At 41.5% G+C, this 18,711-nt stretch overlaps 1 protein-coding gene across 1 annotated transcript in view; it reads left to right on the top strand.

Moving 5' to 3' along the window:
* MDGA2 (MAM domain containing glycosylphosphatidylinositol anchor 2) overlaps nt 1-18,711 on the top strand; it is a 397,712-nt gene that overhangs the window by 272,500 nt on the left and 106,501 nt on the right. The window lies entirely within an intron of this gene.

Here is an 18,711-nt window from a genome sequence, read left to right as displayed (position 1 = left end):
TGGGGCCTCCAGGGACAAGATGCTGCAATATACATAGTTATTACTAATAATCAACTGGTTTATTTTTCCAAGGTCTGTTGTATAACAAATTATTTATGCACTTGATTACATGTTGTGGTATCTGCAGTGCTTTCCTCAGAGCCATTTATTGGTATGCTGGCACAGCTTGCTATTGAAGCATGCTTCTGTCCCAGACAGCAATCACGTGGATTAATAACACCATCCTGAGAGTCGAACATGCAGGCAAGCTGGAGCCTTCTTGGTTGGTCTTCTCCTGGTTGTAGGTTCATGTGCATTAGAACTGGTTTCATCCTGCTGGCACTAATGTCTCTTAACTGGGAGGTGTCTTTGGCTCTGTCTCCTACTGATTGCACATGGATTGTTGAAGAGAAGAGGAAGAGGTGCTCAAGCATGTCCAGAGATGGACAACAAAGCTGGTGAAGGTTCTAGAAAACAAGTCTGATAAGGAGTGGCTGAGGGAGCTGGGTGTGTTTAGTCTGGAGGAGGTTGAGGGTAGACATGATCACTCTCTGCAACTCCCAGACAGGAGGTAGTAGTGAGGTGGGGGTCGGTCCCTTCTCTCCAGTAATGAGCAATAGGACAAGAGGAAATGGCCCCAAGTTGCCCCAGCGGAGGTTTAGATAGGAGCTGAGGAAGAACTTTTTCCCTGAGAGGATTGTCAGCCTGTGGAGCTGAGGTACTGAGGGCCATGGGTTAGTGATGGGCTTGGCAGTGTCAGGGAAGGGGTTGGACCCCATGAGCTTAAAGGTCTTTTCCAACTAAAATGATTCCATGATTCTAAGACTGGCTCCTATATGAATGGTCTGGACCAGTCTGCATGAGCTGTGGTAGGTAGCCCTTACTACCACAGGAACTTTTACTCATGTTATGGTTATTCTGAGTAGCTATTGTCATTATCAGGACTAGGACTACTCCTGACCACACAGAGCTGCTCTTTCAGATCTCCTCTAAGAACCCATCAGGACTATAAGTGTTTAGTTTCAGTTGCTCAGAAATGGCAATTTACAGAAGGTAAACATCATGAAGAGGCAGAGGATGAAAAACACAGAAGGGCAACATGTAGGATATGTGGTCTGTCCTCCTGTGAAAAGACATGCCACCAGGGCACAGGTCATGGTCAGTGCTGATGAAACTGGTAGTACTGTGTTCTAGGCCCTCACAACATAAATGATGTGAGAGAGGTGGAGTCACTGCAGCACAAAAACATGATGGAGGGATTCAGTTGCTGCAGTTTATCAAGTGTACACACATAGATTGGATGTGATGCATTTTGCCTACCACAGCTTTGCTGGGGCATGTATTTACTTCCCATTCCAAACATTAAAACCACAAGAAATGATTTATCAGTGGAGCTGTAAATTAAACCAGGGCTATGAAAACTTGCTTTGATACTCAGCCTATTGCTCTTAGGACACTGGGTTCAGAGAGCTCGGGAGGTGACAGCAGTGTGGATCATAGAAATGGATGACTGAGGCTAATTCCTCACAGAGCATCAGTGATGCTTGTGAAAGGTGATAAAGTGCAAGATTTTTGGATAGCTTGGAGTAAAGATAGGCCTGTACGGTGTTGCAGACCTTGATGACCTTGAAGAGGTATGAATAAGCAGCTCAGTAAGAGCCGATTCACAAAGTCCCCTGTGAATCTCTGAATGAGAACCACTATACAGACAGTGGAGCAGTGGTCCTCATGAATAAAGAGGAGGGAATGGGGCTTCTTTCTCCTTTTCTGTTACTGATTTGCTGTGAGAACTAGAAAAAAAAAATGTTTTCTGGCCACTTGGATCCTCCATTTTAGCCATTTAGTTTATATTCTCTTTTTGTCAGTGTATACCATCTTTTGTACTTGTCCATGAAGAGCCCAACATAGTTATTGTAACATCCCACTTTGGATTGGTTGTAATGATGTGTGGAGGGAAGGAGATGTGGATGATGGGCATGTGGATAATGGAGGCATCTTCAAGTAGTTAAGTTAATGTACAGTTATGCATATGGAGCCTGTTCCAGGCAAAGCAAAAGCTTTTGGGAGGTAAATCCACTCTAACAGTTATAAAAAGAAAACCCACAAAGTAATGGCCGGGACAAGGTGGCCATCCTGTCCCCAGTGCCAAGAATTTCTCATCTCAGTTCTTGGGAGCTTTGTGAGCCCAGAGGAGGTCTGTTCCATGTATTTTCAGGTAATAAAAGCAATTTTCAGCCCTTTAATTTAAAAAAAAAAAAAAATCCTCAGAAGTTCAGTTCACTGGGAGATACTGAAAGAGCAAGTATTCAGAAGCACTCTTGACATGACTCTGCACAACAGCTGTGATATGTCCCACATTTTGTCCTGGAAGACTTGATTTCAAGTCTTTCACAGACATAGAAACTCTTCTAAGAGCTTTGCATCGTTCATCCTGGTCTCCACTTCAGAGCATTTAAGCAGATGCTGTTATTTTCTTCAGCAGGGAGATAATCATGTGTTTGGTGTCAGAGGATGGGCCAACTGAGTCTGTGTCTCAGGGAACATTTCCTGGGATGTGGATGAGGACTTCCCACCAGATGCACTTTTTCAGGACCTAAGCCAGTCCCTGGTGGACCCAGGGAAGTGACTTCCACTGACTTCTGAAGGCCAAAGGTGGATGTACTCTTTGGATTGCTATTACTTTATGGTATTTTACTGGGGGTGGGAGGGGAAGGCTCTGTTTTGATGTATTTCTACTGCTGTGTTAGATGCAGCAGTTCACATATTCTGAAAGGAATGAGAGACACAACTTGAAAATGATTATAATAAGCAGGAGTGTAACAGGAGGTTTTTTTCTTTAATCTTATTTAGATTGATACTCACTTTATTCAGATCCTAGCAAGTGACAATTTGGAGGAGAATGGACAAAATAGATACGATGTAACACTTTGATTATTTTCTCGTGGATAGTACATGTGTTCACATCAGCTGCAGGACCATTTCTGTAACTGGTGTAGCATTTATTCAGTTGTCATAAAAATCATTTCTTTTCAGTAGTATTGTAATATTTCTTTTAGATGCTTCTACCAGTTATAGACAGGGAAAGATATTTAATGAAATGCTTATATTTATGTAATAACTTACTGATTTCACTTTGGGCAGAGTGCGTGGGTCTGTAAGCAGATATGTTTATAGATGTTGGTGGCTGGGTACGTTCCCATTATCTGGGAGATCAGAAATGTTTCTACTTGTGAGAATAAGACTTTGTTTCTCAACAAAGTGGTGTATTACTCTTATTTTCCTCCACAGGGCAAATCTTTCAGTGGAATTACTGCTCTTGTCCCTGTCTATTCGTTCAAACTAGAAAAAAAATTACAGATAAATTCACAGACAAAGGCTTTTTTTTTATATTTGACCTAGTCCTGGTTCTTCAGACCAATTTTAACAGTTTTTCTTCTTCTCACCTCTCTTTTTTCTCTGCCATCGCTTTAACCCCTTGCTCTGTGATGTCAGGATCCCAGACTATGAGTTCTGTCACAGAAAGGTGGCTGGTCTATGAGCTTTGTCCCAGTTCAGCCTCAATTTGTGATTTAAGATTTTTGGGTTTTTTCACATTTATCACCAAATTCTAAAAAATTCTAATAGGAAAATGAAAATGCCTGATGGGAATCCAAAAGTAAAGGAAGGCTAACCTCTCCTGTCCCAGATCTGTAGGACAAGATGTGGTGGTTGTGCTGAGTCATAAGATCCTTATCATGTCCTGAAGTGATTGCTCAGTGAAGTATGCCAAAGGGGATACTTGGTTTGAGGTGTAATTGAACAAGTCTTAGAGAAGAATTTAACTGAAAATTTCAACCACCTGAATTCCATTAACATATGCTCCCTGTATGGCTATGGGGAGTGAAGCATCCACAGACAGCAGTAGAGCCTGTCCTAAGGAAAGTGTCTAGGATGGTTTTTCTTTGTCCCAGTACCTTATCTGAAAAATAGAGATAACAGTTCCTACTCTAGAGGTTTTGAAGAAAACATTCTGAGGATGCTGCAGTAATGGAAGATGTGCGCTATCCGATTTGATCAATAAACCTCCTATCCTTTGCTTTTTGCTATGATTATCCTGTGGTGGTGTGTCTAGGTGTGTTGGCACTCATCACAAGTTATGGCTTTACTGACTGATCCTTATTATTTGGCAGATTTTGTGAGGGCTGCTAGCTTTTATCTCAGAGGTTAATTAGGATCAAGGAAGTACATGAAAGTAAAGTGCTTGAGTTCATTTCTCTGTCTTCTGTGCCTCTCCCCACAGAATAAGAGAAGGATAAAAGTAGTCGTGATGCCAGGGACAGAGCTAATGGAGGTCTGTTGTCATAGATAAGTCATGAGCAGAATGTGGTCTGTCAGGTCCTGCCAGCACAGGTTCCCCAGGAGCTGTGCAAGCAGTGACAGTGTTCAGAGAGGAGAGACCCAGGACCCCCAGATGTTGTCTTGATGTCTCTGTCCTGGAGAGGAGCAGGCAGCAGCAAATAGCTTGTTTTGCTGCGCAGCCAACTCCTCTGCACCTACCCGGGCAGGGACTCTCTGCCTGTTTCTTACCCGTGACCAGGCCCTTCTGAGTGTGCTGTGATCTATAGTATGGACAGTGTATGAGCCCTTCAGGGAATGGCATTTATCCTTCCATATGTTCCTGCCATGTTTTGGAGAGCTTTTTTTTTGATGGGCAAGGCCATTTGCTAAGTCCAGGAGGATTCCTTCAGTGGGTTTAAATGATATGAGCAGTTTACTGGGAGAACTGTGCTAACTGCAAAATCGGCCTGGCAAAGTGGCAGTGCCAGCCTTTTACTAGTTAGTCTTGCAGTGTGGTTTGCTGCGTGTCTGCAAGCAAAAAAGGGATGCAGAGTGGGGCAGAGGAGGGATGTATGTGGCTGTCAGATATACACTACTCATTTGCCCCAAAGCTGGTGCACAAAGATGAATGATGCTGGTCCAAGTGGAGCCCCAACTCATGCTGAAGCTTGTGCCTGCACTTGGGAGACTCATCAGAAGCCCCATCAGCAGTGAACCTTCCTGCTGTGAGCCCAGGAAGATCTTTAGGATGTGGCTTCCTTGCATGTGAGTAAGAGAAGGTGGCAGCTGAAAGGGTGGGCTATTCCAGGTGTGCTTATAACAGTGTCTTGTCCCCCATCAGTTTTGGGGCCAAGACAGGGGTAGTCACATGCAGTGATGATGCTCAGAGTCTTGCAGCTGCTCAGAGAACCAACTGTTTTGTTGTGTGCAAATTTTGGCAAATAAAAGTGAAAATAAATAAACAAATGCCTGCAGTTGGCAGAGCGGATGCAATCCAATGCAATAATTTAAATGCACTGCGTTTACTGCTGGAAGAAAATGCTCAGGATATAAAAGTGCCATCAGGTAGAATATAATCAAATGCATCCATCATGTACCTTCTCAAGTGATGATGACAGGAAGGATAGAATAATTTTTCACAGTGGACATTGCTGCGTGTTGGGCAGGTTATTTTGAGGACTTTTTTTGTGTTCCAGTTCTGCTTTGGTGCTACCGAAAATAATTTTTATAATATAAACTGTTTTCCAAATGCATTGGTCTCCAAGCACTTGTAAAGCCTCTTAAAACATCAAAGATATTTCATGGTAGCCTGGTTGGCAGAGCAGTTGGCCACATTATGGTGCTCTGCATTTTCCTTTCTGTTTGAGTTCCAGTGTATGCATGCCATTCCTACTCGGTTATAAATTCTAAACAACTAATGAAATCACACTGAAGGGGAACATTCTTCAGGGATTATATTTAAAATGGAACAGAGCTAATTAGTAGGAAATATGAGGCTGAATTATGATCTCAGGTGCATCATTGCAAATCTGCAGTGTATCAGTGGGGCATAAATTAGTTGTTCAGGTTTTACATTGACAGGAGAGTTCAAAACTGGGTCTGCTTTTTGATTGTAGATGTTATTTGCAGCTGAGAATGGGAGAAGATAATCTTTATGCTTTAGACAGACAATTTGGCAGCTCAGAAAAATTGCCATACCTATTCTATGGCTATCTAAATATGTCTGATGAAATATTTATATGTAAATATTATATTTTATATTAATAATGAAATAAAGGGTTGTTGCAAAAGAAAGGAATGAAGTGATCTCTGTCCAAAATAGAACTAGAATTAATGAGCTTAAAACTCATGGGGATTTAGGAAAGTAATTATGATAAACTTTGTAACAGGTAGAATGGCTAATCTGTGCAGTAATTTGCCAGGATACTTGCAGATTCTTGAGTCTGTTGAATGGGTTTTTCTTTTTTAAATTGGGTGGATAAAGCCCTGCAGGAAGTGGGGACAGGGAACGGACACGCAGCTCTAGTCTTCACAGTGAGTTTTAGCACCAGAGAAACATTCCCTATGGTTCCCAGGGCTGTGACAACATGACTGAGGAAGATTTTTGCACTCCCAAGTTCTTCATTTGCATTGCAGGGCATAGCCAGGTGAGTTAATAGTGGTGTTTCTTGAGTGGGGATTGGGACTATAAGTAAAACTAACAGAGACTGAAGCCTTCCAGATTTTCAAATCTGCTTTTAAGATATTAACTATGAAAATGTATGAAAAGAGAGTAGTCAGGGAGTCTTTGTAGGTGAGAATAGCAATTGAATGGGGAAAATGTTTTTAAATAATCATTGAAATGATAAAGGAAATCAATATTGACATTTTTATCCGTATTACTTAGATCACAATTATACTGTTTTATTTCCCTTGTGATTGAAAATTTGAGTGGAAGAAGATGATTCTGTGATTCCAGGACAAGTGTTATGTAGCCCATGACATTACCAGGCCGGCTACTTTCTTAGCAACTTCCTTCTCTGTATTTGGTTTTGATGTTGGCTGGTTTTGGTGGAAAAGAGGGCAAGGTAAAAGAGGGCTAGAACTGAGCCCTGCTGCTTTTATATTTCAGGGCCATTTTTTGTGTCTGGAATATGGAAATTACATAATGACTTTAAAACATCAAAATATGTGTCACCCTCAATGGCCTTTATCCTTTTGGTTGTTTTCTGCACCCTGATGTGTTGTGTTGGAGGATCTCCTCTCCCCTGGCTTGCAGGTTTTTCCCAGGGTTGCTCTCGTGGCACATGTACATGCTGCCTACCTGAGCGTAGAGGTTGTGCCTCTATGAAGACACACAAATAAGCAGTCCAGATATTGTTACCATTGTCCTTCTGTTTATGAGCAGAGTTACCAGCTCCTTAGCTCTTAGAACAGAAATTTTCCAGAATACTTTCATAGTTCTTTTACGTAAAACAATTGTCAAAATCTCTTCTGTAAAATCCTCAGTGAAAGATAATGGAGAGTGATTTCAGTATAGTGCATGAGCAATTAGGGCCATCTGTGTAATCTGTCTGGATAGTGCAAGGCAGGAAGAATATATGGAAATAATTGACAGCTTGATCAGTAAAGCAAAATACTAGGAGCTTCTTGGCATTTAGCAAGGTCAAAGGCAACGTCTGTCCAGTGACCTGGAGAGATAATAAATATGCAAACACTAGCAACATGGAAAATTGTAAATCAGTATGAGTTAATTTGAATTTTTTCTTATTTAATATTAAAACTACAGTCACAGAGAGAACCTCCTGAGATGTATCTTCTCCTTGTTAGAAATTCCAAAAGACAGACTGGTGGTGACTGCCTCAAAACCTGAAGCACAAACACAGATGTTATTAGAAAAAAATGAATTATTCATAGAGGTTTATTTTTGACAATTGGTTATGTAGAAGACAGTCGTACACCACAGAGCAGTTCACAGTACTGTCTGAGGGCAAGACCAAAGACAGTCTTGTTTCTAGATTAAAAAAGTTTGGTTTCTTTAAGAAGTAAGAATGAGAAGAGGATTGGGAGTAGATGTAAATGTTTCATATCTCTATTTACATATGAAGAATTGGAGTAGGATATCTTTGAATGATCTGTTTGTCCTGGAGATGGCATCCAGGACCTGAGTGGTCAAACCAATAATCTTGGGAGAATGGCACATTTTAAGCCGTCAGTATTTATTTCAGATTTGTTCACAGAAACTTTCTCTCGTGTCACCATGGTAGCTCTTTGCTGACATGGGTGTATCCATATTTCCAGATGATTCAGATTAGCTCCATGAAGCTAAGCCATCTCCTTGAAATTCAAGAGAGGGAGAATCAGCATGAAGCAAACAGCATCTATGCTCCATTAAAAACCTTCAGTGCACATAAACAGTAAGTTGAGATGTAGTGAAGTTTGGATTTGTTTTGCGCAAATCCAAGGAGAATGTTGTCCCCACCAGTGCACATGGATGCTCTGATCCCAAATAGCACCAAGCTGGGCAGGAAGCCTCTAGTATAAATGTAACCCTCTGAAAGTCACAGAATCCCAGAATAGTGGGGGTTAGAAGGGCTCTGCAGAGCTCATCCAGCCCAACCCTCTGCTAGAGCAGGTTCCCCTCAATCAGGGGGCACAGGAACTGTCCCTAGGGAACACAACACATCAGGAATTCTAGCTTGGAAAGGCTGAAGCTTATCTTTTTACATCAAAAGAGCCCCATTGGTAAACATGGAAATCCCCTAAGTTTGCCCGAGAGTCTAAACCTTGGTTGAAGATCAGCAAGCAAATGTCTCTAAGCTGCTATGCCCTAGTTGAAGGTGGCTCAGGGGTCATGTAGGGGCACTCACCTGGCATGCTCCCCCCTTCCTTGCTCAGCTCATCATGACACACAGAGCCCTGCACTATGGATGATTTTTCGACTGTGTTTGCTGGAATGGCCCCGTCCTTCAGTGCTGCCCAAGTGCTCTGTTAATGAACCCAAGCAGCAGCAATTAATCTGTCCAGGTGAGTCTGGAAACCTCCCGAGAAGGAGCCTCCACACCATCCCTGAGCAGCCTGGGCCAGGGCTCGCTCACTTGAACAGCAAACCTGTTTCTCCTCCTGTTCCAGTTGGAACTTCTGTGTCCGAGCTTGTGCTCATTACTCCTTGTGCTGTCACTGACCACAACAGAAAAAAGACTGGTTCTGTCATCTTGACACCTGACCTTTGGGAATTTCTTATCATTGGTAAAGTTCCCTCTCAGCCTTCTCCAGCCTGAAAAGCCCCAGGTCCCACAGCCTTTCCTTCTCAGAGAGCTGTTCCAGTCCCCTGATCATCTTGGTAGCCCTGTGCTGGCCTCTCTCCAGCAGTTCCCTGTCTCTCTCAAGCTGGGGAACTTGGAACAGGACACAGGGCTCCAGATGAGGCCTCACCAGGGCAGAGTAGAGGAGATAGAGAAACTGCCTGACCTGCTATCCACACTCTTCTTTATGCACTCCAGAATGTCATTGGCTTTCTTGGCCATGAAGGCTCATGTTTATTTGCTGCCCACAAGCCAGGAAGGTCTTGTATGTGCATCTCTCCGAGCTCGTACATCGAGTGAGACCAGCCTCTCTCTGTGATGTTTCACTCGCCATCTTCACAACATAGTGGTTGGAGTTGGATAAATAGTCATTGGATGGTGCCTTTTCTAATAGTTTTATGACTAATGCAGGTGGGTGGAAAGGCTGTGGAAATTAATGGGGAATAAGATGAAGCTGCTCCAGAGAAGTAATAGAGGAGACTGTCTGCATACACTGTTAAATAAAACTCCCTGACCTTTATGCAGATTTGATATCCCTGAAGGCTGGGGACACCCAGGGACATTATCAGCTGAATGACTCACGCACAGGGCTTTTTCAGAGTGAGGGTGAGGAGCTTCCAGGGTCAGAGTGACGTTCTCTCCTACTTCATGGCAGTACTAAAGTGCTGCACAGCTGTGACAGCTCTCACTGCTCTCATTTGCAGGATACCGATTTCTATGGGGACACACTGACATTGGAGTTTTCTTCCTAATTCTGAGACAGCAAGGGAAGGAGAGGGAAGCTACTGGGGAGATATGGCATGATTAGGTCCTGCCTAACCAGACAGTGCTCTACTGACACTGGCAAGGCAAATGTTAGTCCCTTGAGTGCAGACAGTTCCTCCTGATGTTGCTGTCCTTGCAGAGGAACCCTGTTGGAGATAACAGAAGGAGAGGAAAAGCTGGTAGCACCTATGTTCATTAGCATGTCAGCTTGCACAGTTACCGTATATGCAGCACCTCTTTGAAGGATCCAGAAAAAAATGGTTGTTTCTCGGAAAGGCTTTCATGGGCTGTTGAGATCAAGTGGGAATACCTGCACAGACAGTGGACTGTCCATGGACATCTATTTTCTGAATACAAGATTTTCAAGAGAAAGGTTTTCTTCTTGGCTTTGTACAGTGCATTAGGCCATTTCTTACACTAAAGAAACTAAGTTGTGATACGATATGATAAAAGAAAGACCAGCTTCACAATTAATAACTAGTTAAGAGGCAGGAATCAAAGGGCAGATATACACAATGGGTCGCAACCAAAAAGTCTAGAGGGACATCCATGAGATCTATAGTAGCACTTGTGGCATTCAGTTAAATCCCCAGAAGCAGTCACAGCAGAATGAGAAGGAATGCTTCACTTAAGTTTTTTAAAATATGATTTAGAAGAAAAAAAACCCCACAAATGTCAGCAAATACCTTTATCCTGTCTTTGGCATTTGAAATTGCTTACCTCCCTATACCCCCTTTACTACTTCCTTGGTAATTTAAATAGTGTTCTTATTTTGACTGTAAAAAGTGTTTCACAAAGTTCAGGCACAAATGTGTGCTTTTGCCAAAGCATATTTGTAACAAAGTCAACAACCAGTCAACTCATGGAAAGATGGATTGAAATAATTAGGTTGACTATTCAGCCAGTTGTCTTGCCATTGTCCGTTTTAACTGAAGATGCGAGAGAGATACATTTCCTTTCTTTTTTGTCTCATATTACTTAGGAGATTTATTCCCATAATGAAGGAAATATGCATTTCAACTAAATCAGCAATTGCAAGGTGAAGCATTAAAAGTTTAAGGTTATCTGGATTGACATAAGCATGCAACTAATTCTATCCACGAATGTTTCCGTATTACATCATGTATGTGTTTACTTTTATTTTGCTCTATAAATTACAATCTTCCTCTCTAACTTTCACATGATTGACTTTGAAACGACAAGTGGCTCATAAAATAGAGTCCTTTAAGGCTATATACATATCTGAATAAAGGTTGGCACTTTTTCTGCACTACCTCATGGCAGATTTTATTTTCATTTTTATTATTCAGACATGTCATCCACTGCAGTTAATATGAAGCTTTGCAAATCATCGTACCTGTGGAGAAAAAAAATGGTGTCAGCAGGCACATTGCTTTCACTCAACAGCAGGAATTAAATTAGACCTCAGTTGTGGTGGTACATAATCAGGCTTTTCTAATGGAGCTAATCCAGAAGATGCTGAACTCGGTGTAACAGTCACTGAGATGCTGTGAAAGTGGGATCTTTGTTGCTGTGGGGCAGTGATGCTTTTTTGGAGACATTCCTTCTTTGGGTTTCTCCCATCAGGCTTTGGTGAAACCTGTGTTGTCCACATTGTATGAAATCCTTTTGTACTCTTCTCCTCCCAGCAAAGAAAGCCCATTATGAAATGTATGACTGAAGACAACAGGAGCCTTGCCAGTGGCATCAGCAGATGAAGGCTTTCAAAGAGCACTGGACACATAGATTGTGCATCTTCTATGTCAGTATCTTATTAGGGTGTGGATTTAACCTCATGCTCCTTGCCTTTTGCATTGCTACCCATTTCAACCACCTTTCTGGGGATCATCCTTCATTCTGCTTGGTACAAAGAGATTGAAATCAGGCCAGTTTTCATCAAGCAGCAGTGCTGACCACTGCTCTGATCTCCATTTCTTGCTGTGGGGACCACAGCCATCTGCCATGGAGGGGCTTTGCAGGCTGGTGGCAGTGTTAGTAAGTTCCCCAAGTTGCTTTCTCAATGAAAGTTTGTGACAGAAAATTCAAAGTAAAATGATTTCTCATGCTCTCCTGCTTAGACTCAGAAGCTTTCCACATAATAAAAGGGAAATTTCACACCTTTCAGTTATCATTGGGTCAGTAAATAAAAATTCTGGAGACTAAACAAAGAGGTGGCATATCCTACCCTTTTTTTTTTAGAGGAATTGTTATTTCTAAGTAGTCCAGGTCCTTGAAAATATATTCAAGCCATTCTCAATTGATATATATTTTCCAGGCTCCTTTGTAGTTATTATACCCATTAATACTTATTCTTATCAATAAAGCCATTTTTATCCCTAGTTTAATCAACTGTTACCCTCAAGATGTAGCAGCTTATTCAGATTTATTTTATTATTGGCATAATTTCTCCTTTTTACTCTTTGTTTGTAACAGCTAATGGTCTATATCTATTCTCATCTTCCTGTTTGTGGCAGGACTGACTTGCACACCGAGGGGACAGGGCATGAGCAACCACTGCTCTTCATTGAAATGAAATGACAAGGGCCTGACCTCTGCAATGAGGGGTGGCTATTTTTTCTCATGGAAGTCCTGGTTTGCACTGGAAAGGCCACCAGATGCAGTTTCTCCTGTAACCTTTTTTTTGTAAGGGCAATTATGATGTGTTTAGGCTTACAACACAAAACCATGCCAAGCACTTTCATCAGTGAGGTAGCCTGTTATTTATGAATGATCTCATTAGATCTGTTTCCCCTGTATTGTCTTTGGTACCCTCAATACAATTGTATTTTGAGAGTTACAGAAGGAAAACACACACATCACTGCATATCACCTATATTTAAGTCTTTGGTGGTATGAAAGGACAGACTGTTGGGTTTTATTATCCTTTTCACGCTAAGCTTTGTAGCTCTAAACTGAAAAAAAAAACCACAAATATCTTGCTCTGTTGGCATTTTAAATCTATATTAGCAAAAACTATATTATCTTCCATATGTGCATATATAAAGCTTTCTGAAAGTGTGGTGGCTGTGAGGCACTGGTGGAAGCTGCCCTAGAACAGCCCTGTCTGGCTTCTGAAAGGCTGTTCTTCAGCCTCCATATGCCCTCTGTCCATCCCTGCCCTGCAGCTCTTTCCAATTCAGACCTGTTTGTGCAGTTTCAGCCCCTTACTCTTCATCCAACCCTCAATGGGGATGGAGAGCAGTTTATCCTCTTTTTTTGATCCATACCTGCTTAGACTGTTGTCCTGTCAACCTTCAACTACACTAAATGACATGGACCCATTTCTTGCGTATTTGCCTTATATTCTGAGTTGTCTAGACACAATCACTATTGCTCTTTTCATCCACACTCTCTGAAATTAGCCCTTCATCCACACTCTCTGAAATTAGCCCTCATCTTCTTGAGGTGCACCTCCAAGCCTGGGCACAATTATATCCTGTTCTGCCCACTGCTGCTGGGCAGAGGAGAGGTGTAGTGTGGCAGTGTGGCCGCATTCCTCCATAACAGACTGATGCACAGCATCCATTGTGAAGCCAAGGTGTTATTTTGCAGACTCTCTTCCGACCACATGGTTCTCCATGCTGTCTTTGTCCAGCTCTTTTTCTTTGTCCAAGTAGCTGGCTTGCATAGAGCCAGGCCCCAGAGCTTTGGATCTATCAGCAGGGCTGTCTGATCAGTTTTATACCACCCTGTGCTCAAGTTTCCCCACCATGCCAGGTCACACCTCTGTGATTGACTTATGGCAATGTCCTGAGAAGCAATATCAGGCGCCTATGTCAGGTCAAAGTGCAAGATATCAGTGATTTCTCTCCTAACACCTGTCTTTCTTATACTCTCAAAGATGGAAATTAGATTATTTTGATGTGATTTGCTGTTGACAAGTCCCTAGTGATGGTGACTCATTTCAGTGTTATGTTCCAAGTGCTCACAAATTACTGGATCGTTTTGTTGCAGTTCTGGGAACTGAAATTAAGGTGTCTGGGCTATAGCTCACCAGCTCTAGCTCTCATTCCAACCCAGTTTTCAAGATAGGCATTGAGTTTACCATCGAATCACATTCTTGTACCTCCCTGGTCCCCCTGCTTTACAGGTTTCAGTGGTTATTTTAGGCTGATACTTGTCCAGCCCCTCCAGTACAAATATATACATACTCTTTACATTCTTCTAAGCTCAGTTCTTCCTACAGATGTTAATTATTTGGAACAGGCTGCCCAGGGAGGTGGGGGAGTCCCCATCCCTGGAGCTATTGCAAAGCCGTGGAGCTGAGGTGCTGAGGGCCATGGGTTAGGAGAGGGGTTGGACTCCATGAGCTTAAAGGGCTTTTGCAACCAAAATGATTCTGCAATTCTATTTTTGACATTTGAGGAGGTTCAGTTCTTTTAGAAAAATCTACTGAACTAAGGGAATGAACAAGCTTGTCTCTTCTGTACCACATATTGTATGTGGTGTGTCTTTAAAGCTGAATGAAAATATACGATCCTTCTAATTAACTTCAAGGAAAGTGTTGTTAGTGCATAGAGCCACCAGCAAAATTAGAGTAACCACAAGTCAAGTTCACATGTGCTACATGTGCTTTTGCTATCCAGATAAGAGATCAGAGCATCTGAGTTACTCTTTTGTCCTATTCACCACCTCTGCCTCAGCCTTATTTGAGGCAGTCCTAGCTTTTTCTCTTTAATCATATAGAGAATAAAATTCATTCCAGTCTTTCATGGGGTCTGGAAGGCCCTAAATTTATGACTTCTCAGACACTGACTTAAATAACCAAGTCATCAGGACTTGACCTTTCTGTTTCTGGAGGTGCTAATCATGGAAGTTCCCACCAACTCACTATTTGCTTCTGTCTCTCCTTTTCCTTAGGCTGTTTGCAGGGTTGTATTGCCCAAATGTGGAGTGCAGCCTGCATGTGCCCAATTAATTGTGCTTTTTATCGCTTTAGTCCTTAGTATGTGACTGCACGAGCAGGAAATTCTCAGCTAAAATGCTGTGTTAGAACTTTAAGCCCACACTACTGTCAGCCAACTGCTCTCTTTTCCTAACTTTTCACCTTACAAGACTTCTGGAAGAAAGCCAAAAATTTATTCACAACTATTTTCCATGTTCTTGCTGTATTTTGAGTACCAAAACTCAATGTGAAAGAGGCCACACTTCATTAAGAAAGCAAACTGACTCCTCTCTGCAATGGATTAGAGGAGAAGGAAGACAAAAGGACTTTATAATAAGCTCAGACATCCACGGAGGCCTCCCATGTTTTGGACATATCTAATTCCAATTTTGTCCCTGAATTTCTTTAGTGTGCCCAATTTAGTGCAACCACAATTATACTCACATTTTCTTTGAACCGGAAGATTTGTGTCTTAAAAGAAAAAAACAGAGTAAATCCTTTCTGGAGAAAACATCCTATTTAATTCAATATCATCAACCTAGAATGAGTTTATTTCAAGTCATTTTCTTTGGCATTGGAGTATATATCCTTAAGACACAAAAGTTTTATTTCCTTGTGGTGAACATGGAGATAGCTCCAGTGATTTTGGTGTTTTGTTCATATAAGCCAGAAAAGAATCTGGTCTCACAGTTCAGCAGTTGAATTAATATTTGCCTTGGAAAAAATTAATTTGAAACCTTACTGGACTTCTGCCTTGGGTGTTAATTAGTCCAGATATAATCAGATCTGTGATTCTCTTTACAGTGTTACCTGGCTTGGAATTTCTGATGTTATGATCTTGGATGTGGCAACCTGTTTGCTGTCAGACCTACGTTTGACCAGACTCAATTTGGTGGTCAAAAACACATGATGACAGTGAACCATTCACAAAAGCAGCCTGATCTTCTCTTGGTTGTGTTCCTTCTCACCAGGTCATGTGAGTTGTGAGATGAAAAGGTTTTAGAAAGATGTTGACCTCTGAGGTGGTTCCCCTGCATACACCTAGTAATTACTGAACCATATGGAGCTTTGAGTTTACAAACCTTTAATATTAATACTCCCTTTAGCATCTCTTTGAGGCACTCGGTATAACCCATGAGAGCTTGATCCTTGATCAAAGCATTGATGTGCTCTAGTATGTAGGCAGCATGTAGACATGGTGAAGGTGAAAAGTGTAGAACAGGAACACTGATGTTAAACAGTCTACAGAAATGAATGAGAAACATCTTCCCTGAGTTGTGCCATTCATACCATGTTGGACACTCACACGGAACAGCTCTGTATGTATCCAGACATATGTCAGTAATCACACTCCTTCACAAGAGCTCATACAGCTTTGTTTCTGAATATTGGTAATTAGCAGCTTGTTCCTCTTAGATGTATTCCACAGGGTATGACCCATCTTGAAACTTTGTGCCCTTTGGGATATTGCTCAGTCTGAGACCAGCCCTTCACAAAGGCCTTTGGAAATAAATATTGCATTTTTTTATCTTTTGTGAAAGAAGGAAATTAGCAGTTTATGGCCACTCTTAAGGGCCACTTTAATTTTCTTTTCAAATCAAGAAGGGTTTCTGAGAAGAAAATTGTCCATGTCTGATATATAATCAGTGCCTGTCGGACTGAAATTCAACAATGTATCCTTGCTGATTGCCCATAGCTAAAAACTGTGCCCAGTAGTTCACAACTACTTCAAATAGCTCTGTGTGATGATGTACACTGTTATTGCACATATATGTATGGTAATATCATCTTTATCACTTGACATACTTGAACCCATGTTGACATCCTGAGCAAGTATGGAGAGGTTTTGGTTAAAGGTTGGAGGATACAGCTTAATCTTACTGGAAGAGGCTTATTTTATAGAGAGGAGAATGTGCTTGCTGCATTTGCTGTAAGGAGGCAAGAGATCTTTTGCTATGTACTTTCTGTACATACCCATACCCCCATCCAGCTTCTGATTAATCTGTGGAAGTGTTCTGTACTTCAGATGACCAAACACAATATTTCCCCATTACTTGGAGCTTTTTCCAAGTCTGATGTCATTGGCATTATTGGAGGGTAGAATCTAAGTCTGGTATGCAATTTTTACTGACTTATTCCTGGTAATGGAGAGCTAAAAAGCTCAAACGTGCACATTATATTAAAGTAGATGGTGATACAGAACACAGAGACTTTAAATTCTTTCCACATTTCCAAACCATTGCAGAAGCTACATCGGGCAAGAGAATTCATACAGAAAAGAAGAGAAGGAAGTATGAGAGAAACAGGGTTCATTACTTCTTCATGCAGTGATTTGCTTTATCAAGGGATTGTTTTTAGGCTGATATTGAGTGCTCATGGGGTGTAAGTTTCTACTGTGATGCAAATATGGTGACTTTATGGCACAACTTTATGGTGATGCTGTGCCTCCCCATTGCCATCATGTAGTCTCAGATCATTGTGTTTGAACTGAAATTCCTCTGAATTCTAGTTATTAGGAGTCTTAGGTGGGCTGCCTGCCAATCCAGTAGTGGGACTTAAGGCATGGTTGGAAAGAATTGCCTCCACAAATGGATCTTTAAGAGAGCTTTGAATCATGGAAGTGGTTTATAGGGCAGGTTCAGCAAAGCAACTTATATCAGAGATTCAAAAGTTCCTAGATGAGGAGACAGAATCCAGGATCAGTTTTGGAGTTGGGCTTTGCATAGGATATAAAAACATGGGGCTCTGAAGGTCTTCATTTCTTCACATCCCGGGTCAGTGAAAGATGCATCCAGATAACAGGGGTGAGGCAGAGCTCAAAATCAACTCAGCATGTCAAAAAATAAGTCAATACTTGCAAATAGTCTTCAGTGTTGGATGGCATGGTCTCAAGAAGAAAAATAGGATGAATAATGTCAGTAAGATCATGAAAGGAGAAATTACCAGAGTAAGACTCACAAAGCTTTTCTTTTGGAACAATTTTGCTTGGAAAGTTGGGGTGTTTCAATTTGTGTAAAAGCTGATTCACGAGGTCTCAGGTTCTACAGCAGAGTAGCGTATGAGTCAGATGCAGAAAATGGCAAAGGGACTCCCTGTATTACAGGTACAGTAAAATAAATACAATCAAAGCAAGAATAGGCCCAACCTCAATTTCCTGCAAAACTTTCAAAGGAAAATTTAACTTCAACAAAGAAGGTAAAGGAAAAGTAGCTTAAACTATAACATTGTTTGAGAAAGATTAGTGATGTAAGAAAAGTTGGTTGTTTTAGATTAGTAAATGAACTTGTAAGCAAGGGAGATGTGGAATATACATCTGTGATTTGTATTCTCTCTACAAAACTATGTTTTTTGTATATCTTGGTAGAAACTATGAGTTCAGATATGTCTAACCAGTGACAAAAAGGTCTGGCTCAGTGAGGAGCAGCAATAGATATATTTCTCTTTCAAAAACTTGGTCTGAAGGGAGGAGTTCCTCTAAAAGCAGTCCTGGGGACAGTTATGTTTAATATCTCTGTGATGGCTGTGGCATAAAAGATTGGCATGTTTTGATGGAAGCTGCTGATGCCATGTAGTAAGGTCTACGTGCCCCAGGGCAGTTCCACTTACTCATGGAAGCTGTGCTGGGGTAGCCAGAAGCAATTTATCTGCACTTTTCTAGTACTTTGTCCAGGCTTTTACTGCCGATTCTCAGAAGTAAAATTAGCCAAAGCCCAGCAGCAGACAGATGCTGAACCTACATCATTGTGCTTTGACAGAAATCTGCCTGGGAATTCTCATGTAGAGGAAAATGAAGTTATATAGAAATGACCTTAGAGGTTTTAGAATTTCAAACGTTAATGAGAGGTTAAAAATGAAAGCTGCTGTTCACAGAATCACAAGGATTGGAAGGAATCTTGAAAAATCATCTAGTCCACCTGCCCTGCTCTTGGAGACCAAGGCAAATCTAGGTATTGCTTCCATGGGTTGTCTGTTAATGTTTGC

Source organism: Colius striatus, chromosome 6, assembly GCF_028858725.1.
Source record: "Colius striatus isolate bColStr4 chromosome 6, bColStr4.1.hap1, whole genome shotgun sequence".
Taxonomy (NCBI): Eukaryota; Metazoa; Chordata; class Aves; order Coliiformes; family Coliidae; genus Colius; species Colius striatus.
This window is presented reverse-complemented; position numbering and strand designations above follow the sequence as displayed.